Source organism: Neovison vison, chromosome 1 (assembly GCF_020171115.1).
Source record: "Neovison vison isolate M4711 chromosome 1, ASM_NN_V1, whole genome shotgun sequence".
Taxonomy (NCBI): Eukaryota; Metazoa; Chordata; class Mammalia; order Carnivora; family Mustelidae; genus Neogale; species Neogale vison.
In genome coordinates, this window is record NC_058091.1 from 160,995,128 (window position 1) to 161,008,116 (window position 12,989).

Consider the following 12,989-nt stretch of genomic DNA (forward strand, 5'->3'; position numbering starts at 1 on the left):
GAGAAGTAGCAGGCTGAGACTACATCAGCTAGCAGGAGATCAGCTAGATAGCTTATCTAAAGAGTACAAACGGGGGACAAGATGGCAGGGTACTAGGAAGAGGCGTCTTTTCAGCTGGAACCCCAAAGTGAGCTGATTACCTACCAAAGAACTCTGATCACCCATGAAATCAGCCTGAGATCAGAATTATACAGGTCTGGATCTCTACAGGGGCAGAAGACGCCAGTGAGCAGGTAAAGCGGAATGGGAAAGCGGACTGATATCGGAGATAAACAAAAGGGGGAGGGAGCCACCAGAGGCGACCGGTGAGAAAGTAATACCCCGATACGAGCGAGAGTGCCCTGCGTCTGGGGACCAGCATTAACTTGGAGACTGGTTGAAAGCACTCCAAAAGAGCAAAGGATCGCGGGGGCAAATTGTGGGAATCGGGGCGGCTAGGGACAGGGGCTTAAGTCCCCGGTCCCAGACGGCCTCCCCGGCGCGGAGGCAGAGAGAGTGTTTCGGAGAGACCAACTCCTGGTCCCTAAGCCGCCAGCGCGCCCCAGAGCGTGGGGGTTCCGGCTCGTGTGAGGGGATGGGAGCCGCGCCGGTCTGCAGAACGCACGCTAGCCCTACCACAAAGATTGAGATGCGCGCGCACGTCGCTCCAGCTCTCCTGGGCTTCTAAGGCCCAGGGGCGCTTCTTGACCAGGGCCATTGTTTCAAAGTCTAAGCCCTGCGCGCGCGAAACTCTTCCCCGGAGAGAGGCGCGCAAAAGCCCAGCCTGCGGCTTACAGACCAGCGCCCCGTTCTCAGTGCCCCAGACGCGCGCCCGAACCACAGCCGCCTCTGAAAAGAGGTGCGCGCAAGCCGGGCACTCCCAGGCCTGGCCGGCGGTAAAAATCTCAGTGTGCGATCGCTGCTTGGAACCTCTCTGGCGGTCAGGAGCTCCCAGACAGCCGCCACTGCCTTGGCTTTGGGGACGAGCAAAAGATACTGCGCCCCCAGGGTCTTTAACTTGGAACCTGCATTGCCAGCGTCCAAGGGGGAATTTATTCAGCTTCTGCACCCAGACTGAGGCTTCTCTGTGAGACGGAGATCAGGACGTGTTCCAGGGTGCACCTTGACTGCACCAGAGTTGATACATCCAGCTACAATTGTTCAGTCTTCTCCCACCAAAATGACTAGGAGGAGGATTGCCCAACAGAAGAAAAATACAGAGGATGGACCTTCCGCAATAGAGTTAACGGCTATCAACATAGACAATATGTCGGAAAGAGAATTCAGGCTAACAATTATCCAGGCAATAGCTAGGTTGGAGAAAGCCATGGATGACCAAACAGAATTGATTAGAGCCGAACTGAAAGCGACCAGACAGGATGTTCACAATGTTAGGGCGGAGCTTAAAGCTACCAGGGAGGAGGTCCACAATGCTCTCAATGAGTTCCAATCCAATCTAAACTCTCTCAAAGCTAGGGTAACTGAGAAAGAAGATAGAATTAGTGATCGGGAAGACAAACAGAGAGAAAGGATCAGGAGGAAGCCTGGAACAAACAGCTTAGATCCCACGAAAGCAGAATTAGGGAAATAAGTGATGCCATGAAGCGTTCCAACGTCAGAATTATTGGAATTCCTGAAGGGGAAGAGAAAGAAAGAAGTCTAGAAGATGTCGTGGAACAAGTCCTTCATGAAAACTTTCCGAATCTCGCGAATGAAACCAGCGTTCATGTACTAGAGGCTGAACGGTATCCACCCAAGATTATACACTCCAAAAAAACATCATGACACCTGATAGTCAAATTGAGAAATTATAATTGTAGGTATAATCTCTTGAAAGCTGCCAGGGCAAAGAGGCTCCTTACTTACAGAGGGAAGCCCATCAGAATAACGTCGGACCTGTCCACAGAGACCTGGCAAGCCAGAAGAGGCTGGCAAGATATATTCAGGGCACTAAATGAGAAGAACATGCAGCCAAGAATACTTTATCCAGCAAGACTGACATTCAAAATGGATGGAGAGATAAAGAGTTTCCAAGACCGGCAAGGCTTAAAAGACTATGCAACCACCAAGCCGATACTGCAGGAAATATTAAGGGGGGTTCTATAAAAGAGGAAAAATCCCAAGAGTAGCATCAAACAGAAATATAGAGACAGTCTACAGAAAGAAAGACTTCAAAGGTAACTCGATGTCAATAAAAAATGTATCTATCAATAATCACTCTCAATGTGAATGGCCTAAATGCACCCATAAAACGGCACAGGGTTGCAGACTGGATAAAACGACAGGACCCATCCATATGCTGTCTACAAGAGACCCATTTTGAAACTAAAGATACACGCAGACTGAAAGTGAAGGGATGGAGAAGCATCTTTCATGCCAATGGGACTCAAAAGAAGGCTGGGGTAGTGATTCTCATATCAGATAAATTAGACTTCAAACTAAAGACTGTAGTCAGAGATACAGAAGGACACTACATAATCCTTAAAGGGACTATCCACCAAGATGATCTAACAATTGTAAATATCTATGCTCCCAATATGGGAGCAGCCAATTACTTAAGAAAACTGTTAATCAAGATAAAGAGTCATATTGATATGAATACACTAATCGTAGGTGATCTGAACACGCCTCTTTCAGAATTAGACAGATCATCGAAGCAGAAAATCAATAAAGAAACAAGAACATTGACGACACATTGGGCCAGATGTACCTCATAGATATATACAGAACATTCCATCCTAAAACAGCAGAATACTCATTCTTCTCAAGTGCACACGGAACCTTCTCCAGAATAGAACACATACTGGGTCACAAATCAGGACTCAGCCGATACCAAAGGACTGAGATTATTCGCTGCAAATTCTCAGATCACAATGCTTTGGAACTGGAGCTCAATCACAAGGAAAAGTTCCGAAGGAACTCAAACACCTTGAAGCTAAAGACCACCTTGCTGAAGAAGGCTTGGATCAACCAGGAGATCAAAGAAGAACTGAAACAATTCATAGAAACCAATGAGAATGAAGACACTTCTGTCCAAAACCTATGGGACACAGCAAAGGCGGTCCTAAGGGGAAAATATATAGCCATCCAAGCCTTGCTCAAAAAAATTGAAAAATCCAGAACACACCAGCTGTCTCTACACCTTAAAGAACTGGAGGATCAACAACAAATCAAACCAACTCCACACATAAGAAGGGAAATCATCAAGATTAGAGCTGAGATCAATGAGGGAGAAACCAGAGATACAGTAGAACGTATCAATGAAACTAGAAGCTCCTTTTTTGAAAGAATCAATAAGATCGATAAGCCACTGGCTACACCAATCCAAAAGATAAGAGAGAAATCCCAAATTCATAAAATTACGAATGAAAAGGGAGAGATCACAACTAACAACAAGGAAGTAGAAACAATCATCAGAAGTTATTACGAACAGTTATATGCCAATAAGCTTAGCAACCTAGATGAAATGGATGCATTCCTGGAAAAATATAAACTACCAAAATTGAACCAGGAAGAAATCGACAACCTGAATAGATCGATATCTAATAACGAGATTGAAGCAGTGATCAAAAATCTCCCAAAAAACAAGAGCCCAGGACCTGACGGATTGCCTGGGGAATTCTACCAAACCTTCCAAGAAGAAATAACACCTATTCTCCTGAAGCTGTTTCAAAAAATTGAAGCAGAAGGAAAACTTCCAGACTCTTTCTATGAAGCCAGCATTACCCGGATCCCCAAACCAGCCAAGGACCCTATCAAAAAGGAGAATTTCAGACCAATATCACTGATGAATATGGATGCTAAGATTCTCAACAAGATCCTAGCCAACAGGATCCAACAACACATTAAAAAGATTATCCACCATGATCAGGTGGGATTCATCCCTGGGCTACAAGGATGGTTCAACATTCGTAAATCAATCAATGTGATACAACAAATTAATATGAGAAGAGAGAAGAACCACATGGTCCTCTCAATTGACGCAGAAAAATCATTTGACAAAATCCAACATCCGTTCCTGATTAAAACGCTTCAAAGTATAGGGATAGAGGGAACATTGCTGAACCTCATCAAATCTGTCTATGAAAGACCCACAGCAAATATCATCCTCAATGGGAAAAAGCTTGCAGCCTTCCCACTGAGATCAGGAACAAGACAAGGATGCCCACTTTCACCACTTTGTTCAACATAGATTAGAAGTCCTAGCAACAGCAATCAGACAACAGAGAGAAATAAAAGGTATCCAAATTGGTAATGAAGAAGTCAAACTCTCTCTCTTCGCAGATGACATGATTCTTTATATGGAAAACCCAAAAGACTCCACCCCCAAACTACTAGAACTCATACAGCAATTCAGCAGCGTGGCAGGATACAAAGTCAATGTGCAGAAATCAGTGGCTTTCTTATACACTAACAATGAAAATACAGAAAGGGAAATTAGAGAATCGATTCCATTTACTATAGCACCAAGAACCATAAGGTACCTGGGAATAAACCTAACTAAAGAGGTAAAGGATCTATACTTGAGGAACTATAGAACACTCATGAAAGAAATTGAAGAAGACACAAAAAGATGGAAGACCATTCCATGCTCTTGGATCGGAAGAATAAACATTGTTAAAATGTCTCTACTGCGTAGAGCAATCTATACTTTTAATGCCATTCTGATCAAAATTCCACCGGCATTCTTCAAAGAGCTGGAGCAAATAATCCTTAAATTTGTATGTTATCAGAAGAAACCCCGAATCACTAAGGAAATGTTGAAAAACAAAAATAAAGCTGGCAGCATCACCTTACCTGATTTCAAGCTTTATTACAAAGCTGTGATCATCAAGACAGCATGGTACTGGCATAAAAACAGACACATAGACCAGTGGAACAGAGTAGAGAGCCCTGATATGGACCCTCAACTCTATGGTCAATTAATCTTCGACAAAACAGGAAAAAATATACAGTGGAAAAAAGAGAGTCTCTTCAATAAATGGTGCTGGGAAAACTGGACAGCTATATGTAGAAGAATGAAACTCGACCATTCTCTTACACCGTACACAAAGATCAACTCAAAATGGATAAAAGATCTCAACGTGAGACAGGAATCCATCAGAATCTTAGAGGAGAACATAGGCAGTAATCTCTTCGATATCAGCCACAGCAACTTCTTCCAAGATACGTCTCCAAAGGCAAAGGAAACAAAAGCGAAAATAAACTTCTGGGACTTCATCAAAATCAAAAGCTTCTGCACAGCAAAGGAAACAGTCAAAAAAACAAAGAGGCAACCCACGGAATGGGAGAAGATATTTGCAAATGACAGTAGAGACAAAAGGTTGATATCCAGGATCTATAATGAACTCCTCAAACTCAACCCACACGAAACAGACAAACACATCAAAAAATGGGCAGAAGATATGAACAGACACTTCTCCAATCAAGACATACAAATGGCTATCAGACACATGAAAAAATGCTCAACATCATTAGCCCTCAGGGAGATTCAAATTAAAACCACATTGAGATATCACCTTACACCAGTTAGAATGGCCAAAATTAACAAAACAGGAAACAACATGTGTTGGAGAGGATGTGGAGAAAGGGGAACCCTCTTCCACTGTTGGTGGGAATGCAAGTTGGTGCAGCCTCTTTGGAGAACAGTGTGGAGATTCCTCAAGAAATTAAAAATAGAGCTTCCCTACGACCCTGCAATTGCACTCCTGGGTATTTACCCCAAAGATACAGATGTCGTGAAAAGAAGGGCCATCTGTACCCCAATGTTTTTAGCAGCAATGGCCACAGTCACCAAACTATGGAAAGAACCAAGATGCCCTTCAACGGATGAATGGATAAGGAAGATGTGGTCCATATACACTATGGAGTATTATGCCTCCATCAGAAAGGACGAATATCCAACTTTTGTAGCAACATGGACGGGACTGGAAGAGATTATGCTGAGTGAAATCAGTCAAGCAGAGAGAGTCAATTATCATATGGTTTCACTCATTTGTGGAGCATAACCAATAGCATGGAGGACAAGGGGCGTTAGAGAGTAGTAGGGAATTTGGGTAAATTGGAATTTGGGAAGAGGTGAACCATGAGAGACTATAGACTCTGAACAACAGTCTGAGGGGTTTGAAGTGGCGGGTGGGTGGGAGGTTGGGGTACCAGGTGGTGGGTATTATAGAGGGCACAGCTTGCATGGAGCACTGGGTGTGGTGAAAAAATAATGAATACTGTTTTTCTGAAAATAAATAAATTGGGAAAAAAAATAAATAAAGAGTACAAACACCTGCAAATCCATCGGCAGATCAAAGTGCAGAAGAACAGCAATTCTAGAAACAGAAAAACAACCCCTTTCTGAAAGGTAGGACTGGTGGTGAAGTGAATCCAAAGCAACAGGAAGATAGACCCCGGGGGGAGGGGCTGGCTCCCGGCAAGCGGCAAAGCAATGGAGTTCAAAATCGGGACTTTTAAAAGTCTAATCCTCTGAGGGACATTGCTCCAGAGGCTAAACTGGGATCAAGCCACCCAGGGTCAGCGTGGCCTCAGGTCCCGCAGGGTCACAGTAGAATCGGGGTGTCTGAGTGTCACAGAGCTTGCGGATATTGGAACGGGAAAGTCGGCTGCAGAGACATAGCTGACAGTAAGCTCACAGCTCGGGGTTACCTTGAACCGGTCGCAGGCTCGGTGAGCTCAGAGTGCGGCTGGAGGTCAGGCAGACAGGAGTTACTGGGCACTGTTCTCTGAGGTCGCACTGAAGAGTGGGCCCCAGGCTCTCGGCTCCTCTAGGCCAGAGACCAAGAGGCTGCCATTTGTATTCCCGTCCTCCCGAACTCTACGGAAAGCGCTCAGGGTAAAAAAGCTCCTGAAAGCAAACCTGAGTGGATTACTCAGCCCGACCCCTGGTAAGGGCAGTGCAATTCCGCCTGGGGCAAAGACACTTGAGAATCACTACACAAGGCCCCTCCTCCAGAAGATCAACAAGAAATCCAGCCAAGACAAAGTTCACCTACCAAGGAGTGCGGTTTCAATACCAAGGAGAGCAGCAGAATTCCAGAGGAGGAGAAAGCAAAGCATGGAACTCATGGCTTTCTCCCTGTGATTTTTTAGCCTTGCAGTTAAAGTAATATTTTTCTTTTTCATTTTTTTCTCTTCTTTTGCTAAAATATTTTCTAACTTTTACCCTTTCCTTTTTAACGTTTTTAACTAGTTTATCTAATATATTTATTTTTTCGTTTTTACAATTTTCTTTATTTGTTTTCTTTTATTAATTCTTTTTTTTTTTGTTTTGTTTTGTTTTTCTTTTTATCCTTTCTTTCTTTTTGAACGTCTTTTTATCCACTTTCTCCCCCATCACAATTTGGGATGTCTTCTGATTTGGTTAAAGCATATTTTCCTGGGGTTGTTGCCACCCTTTTAGTATTTTACTTGCTCCTTCATATACTCTTATCTGGACAAAATGACAAGGCGGAAAAATTCACCACAAAAAAAAAAAAAAAAAAAAGAACAAGAGGCAGTACCGAAGGCTAAAGATGTAATCAATACAGACATTGGTAATATGTCAGATCTAGAATTCAGAATGAAAATTCTCAAGGTTCTAGCCAGGCTCGAAAAAGGCATGGAAGATATTAGAGGAACCCTGTCGGGAGATATAAAAGCTCTGTTTGGAGAAATAAAAGAACGAAAATCTAACCAAATTGAAATTAAAAAAAAGCTATTAATGAGGTTCAATCAAAAATGGAGGCTCTCACTGCTAGGATAAATGAGGCAGAAGGAAGAATTAGCGATATAGAAGACCAAATGACAGAGAATAAAGAAGCTGAGCAAAAAGAGGTACAAACAGCTACTGGACCATGAGGGGAGAATTCGAGAGATAAGTGACACCATAAGATGAAACAACATTAGAATAATTGGGATTCCAGAAGAAGAAGAAAGAGAGAGGGGAACAGAAGGGATACTGGAGAGAATTATTGGGGAGTATTTCCCCAATATGGCAAAGGGAACGAGCATCAAAATTCAGGAGGTTCAGAGAATGCCCCTCAAAATCAATAAGAATAGGCCCACACCCCATCACCTAATAGTAAAATTTACAAGTCTTAGTGATGAAGAGAAAATCCTGAAAGCAGCCCGGGAAAAGAAGTCTGTAACATACAATGGTAAAAATATTAGACTGGCCGCTTACCTATCCACAGAGACATGGCAGGCCAGAAAGAGCTGGCATGATATTTTCAGAGCACTAAACTAGAAAAAATGCAGCCAAGAATACTGTATCCAGCTAGGCTATCATTGAAAATAGGAGAGATTAAAAGCTTCCAGGACAAATAAAAACTGAAAGAATTTGCAAACACCAAACTAGCTCTACAGGAAATATTGAAAGGGGTCCTCGAAGCAAAGAGAGAGCCTACAAGTGGTAGATCAGAAAGGAACAGAGACAATATACAGTAACAGTCACCTTACAGGCAATACAATGGCACTAAATTCATATCTCTCACCAGTTACCTTGAATGTTAATGGGCTAAATCCCCCAAACAAAAGACGCAGTGTATCAGAATGGATAAAAAAACAAAACCCATCTATATGTTGCCTCCAAGAAACTCATTTTAAGCCCGAAGACACCTCCAGATTTAAAGTGAGGGGGTGGAAAAGAATTTACCATGCTAATGGACATCAGAAGAAAGCAGGAGTGGCAATCCTTATATCAGATCAATTAGATTTTAAGCCAAAGACTATAATAAGAGATGAGGAAGGACACCATATCATACTCAAAGGGTCTGTCCAACAAGAAGATCTAATAATTTTAAATATCTATGCCCCCAACGTGGGAGCAGCCAACTATATAAACCAATTAATAACAAAATCAAAGAAACACATCAACAATAATACAATAATAGTAGGGGACTTTAACACTCCCCTCACTGAAATGGACAGATCAGCCAAGCAAAAGATCAACAAGGAAATAAAGGCCTTAAACGACACACGGGACCAGAAGGACATCACAGATATATTCAGAACATTTCATCCCAAAGCAACAGAATATACATTCTTCTCCAGTGCACATGGACCATTCTCCAGAATAGATCACATTCTCGGTCCTAAATCAGGACTCAACCGGTATCAAAAGATTGGGATCATTCCCTGCATATTTTCAGACCACAATGCTCTGAAGCTAGAACTAAACCACAAGAGGAAGTTTGGAAAGAACCCAAATACATGGAGACTAAAAAGCATCCTTCTAAAGAATGAATCGGTCAACCGGGAAATTAAAGAAGAATGAAAAAGATCATGGAAACAAATGATAATGAAAACACAATGGTTCAAAATCTGTGGGACACAACAAAGGCAGTCCTGAGAGGAAAATATATAGCGGTACAAGCCTTTCTCAAGAAATAAGAAAGGTCTCAAGTACACAACCTAACCCTACACGTAAAGGAGCTGGAGAAAGAACAGGAAAGAAACCCTAAGCCGAGCAGGAGAAGAGAAATCATAAAGATCAGAGCAAAAATCAATGAAATAGAAACAAACAACAACAAAAAAAAAAGCAATAGAACAAAAAACCAAACTAGGAGCTGGTTCTTTGAAAGAATTAATAAAATTGATAACCCCCTGCCCAGACTTATCAAAAAGAAAAGAGAAAGGACCCAAATAAATAAAATCATGAATGAAAGAGGAGAGATCACAACTAACACCAAAGAAATACAAACTATTATAAGAACATACTATGAGCAAGTCTACGCCAACAAATTTGACAATTTGGGGAAATGGAGGCATTTCTAGAAACATATAAACTACCACAACTGAAGCAGGAATAAATAGAAAGCCTGAACAGACCAATAACCAGTAAGGAGATTGAAACAGTCATTAAAAATCTCCAAACAAACAAAAGCCAAGGGCCAGAAGGCTTCCTGGGGGAATTATACCAAACATTTAAAGAATAACTAATTCCTATTTTCCTGAAACTGTTCCAAAAAATAGAAATGGTAGGAAAACTTCCAAACTCATTTTCTGAGGCCAACATCACCTCAATCCCAAAACCAGACAAGGATCCCATCAAAAAAGAGACTATAGACCAATATCCTTGATGAACAGAGATTCAAAAATTCTCACCAAAATACTAGCCAATAGGATTCAACAGTACATTAAAAGGATTATTCACCACGACAAAGTGGGATTTATTCCAGGCCTGCAAGGTAGGTTTAACATCCGCAAATCAGTCAATGTGATACAACACATCAATAAAAGAAAGAAAAAGAACCATATGATCCTCTCAATAGATGCTGAAAAAGCATTTGACAAAGTACAGCATTCCTTCCTGATCAAAACTCTTCAAGTGTAGGGATAGAGGGCACATACCTCAATATCATCAAAGACATCTATGAAAAACCCACGTCAAATATCATTCTCAATGGAGAAAAAGTGAAATCTTTTCTGCTAAGGTCAGGAACACGGCAGGGATGTCCATTATCACCACTGCTATTCAACATAGTACTAGAAGTCCTAGCCTCAGCAATCAAACAACAAAAGGAAATTAAAGGCATCCAAATCAGCAAAGAAGAAGTCAAACTATCACTCTTCGCAGATGATATGATACTATATGTGGAAAACCCAAAAGACTCTACTCCAAAACTGATAGAACCTGTACAGGAATTCAGTCAATTGTCAGGATATAAAATAATGCACAGAAATCAGTTGCATTTCTCTACACCAACAACAAGAGAGAAGAAAGAGAAATTAAGGAGTCAATCCCATTTACAATTGCACCCCAAACCATAAGATACCGAGGAATAAATCTAACCAAAGAGGCACAGAATCTATACTCAGAAAACTATAAAGTAATCATGATAGAAATTTAGGAAGACACAAAGAAATGGAAAAATGTTCCATGCTTTTGGATTGGAAGAATAAATATTGTGAAAATGTCTATGCTACCTAAAGCAATCTACACATTTAATGCAATTCCTATCAAAGTACCATCCATCTTTTTCAAAGAAAGGGAACAAATAATCCTAAAATTTATATGGAACCAGAAAAGACATCGAATAGCCAAAGGAATATTGAAAAAGAAAGCCAAAGTTGGTGGCATCACCATTCCGGACTTCAAGTTCTATTACAATGCCGTCATCATCAAGACAGCATGGTATTGGCACAAAAACAGACACATAGATCAATGGAACTGAATAGAGAGCCCAGAAATAGACCCTCAACTCTATGGTCAACTAATCTTCGACAAGGCAGGAAAAAATGTCCAATGGAAAAAAGACAGCCTCTTCAATAAATGGTTTTGGAAAAATTGGATGGCCACAAGCAGAAAAATGAAATTGGACCATTTCCTTACACCACACACGAAAATAGACTCAAAATGGATGAAGGACCTCAATGTGAGAAAGGAATCCATCAAAATCCTTGAGGAGAACACAGGCAGCAACCTCCTCGACCTCAGCTGCAGCAACATCTTCCTAGGAACATCGCCAAAGGCAAGGGAAGCAAGGGCAAAAATGAACTTTTGGGATTTCATCAAGATCAAAAGCTTTTGCACAGCAAAGGAAACAGTTCACAAAATCAAAAGACAACTGACATAATGGGAGAAGATATTTGCAAACGACATATCAGATAAAGGAATAGTGTCCAAAATCTATAAAGAACTAAGCAAACTCAACTCCCAAAGAACAAATAATCCAATCAAGAAATGGGCAGAGGACATGAACAGACGTTTCTGCAAAGAAGACATCCAGATGGCCAACAGACACAAAAAAAAAGTGCTCCATATCACTCGGCATCAGGGAAATACAAATCAAAACCACAATGAGATACCACCTCACACCAGTCAGAATGGCTAAAATCAACAAGTCAGGAAATGACAGATGCTGGCGAGGATGCGGAGAAAGGGGAACCCTCCTACACTGTTGGTGGGAATGCAAGCTGGTGCAACCACTTTGGAAAACAGCATGGAGGTTCCTCAAAATGTTGAAAATAGAACTTCCCTATTACCCAGCAATTGCACTACTGGGTATTTACCCTAAAAATACAAACGTAGTGATCCAAAGGGGCAGGTGCACCCAAATGTTTATAGCAGCAATGTCCAAAATAGCCAAACTATGGAAAGAACCTAGATGTCCATCAACAGATGAATGGATAAAGAAGAGGTGGTATATATACACAATGGAATACTATGCAGCCATCAAAAGAAATGAAATCTTGCCATTTGCAACATGGATGGAATGAGAGCATATCATGCTTAGCGAAATAAGTCAAGCGGAGAAAGACAACTATCATATGATCTCCCTGATATGAGGAAGTGGTGATGCAACATGGGGTCTTACGTGGGTAGGAGAAGAATAAATGAAACAAGATGGGATTGGCAGGGAGACAAACCATAAGTGACTCTTAATCTCACAAAACAAACTGAGGGTTGCTGGGGGGAGGGGGGTTGGGAAAAGGGGGATGGGGTTATGGATATTGGTGAGGGTATGTGCTTTGGTGAGTTCTGTGAAGTATGTAAACCTGGTGATTCACAGACCTGTATCCCTGGGGATAAAAATATATGTTTATAAAAAATAAAAAAATATATAAAAAAAAGATGCAGAATGATTCCATCACAGTGATCCCTTGTACTATTTATTTATAGCAAGAAGGATCTCATTTCTTATAACCTTCCTTAGCCCCTGGCCCACAAATGTGCTCTCCATTTCTGTAGTTTTGTTATTTTGATAATCTTATATACCTTGGTTAATATATTATGTTGACCCTCTGATATTTATCTTGCTTCTTTCAGTATAATTTCTGAACATAAATGAGATATATGCAAGTTGTGCAATATATCACTCATTTACTTTTATTGCTAAGTAATATTTCATGCTGGGGTTTTATTACACTTTTTTTAACTATTCACCTGTTGAAGGGTATTTAGTTTATCTCTAGTTTTGGCCATTATGACTAAATTCACTGTAAGTATATATAGGTTTTGCTTTTTGGGTTTGGATTGTTTGTTTTGCTGGTGTGTGTGTGTGTGTGTGTGTGTGTGT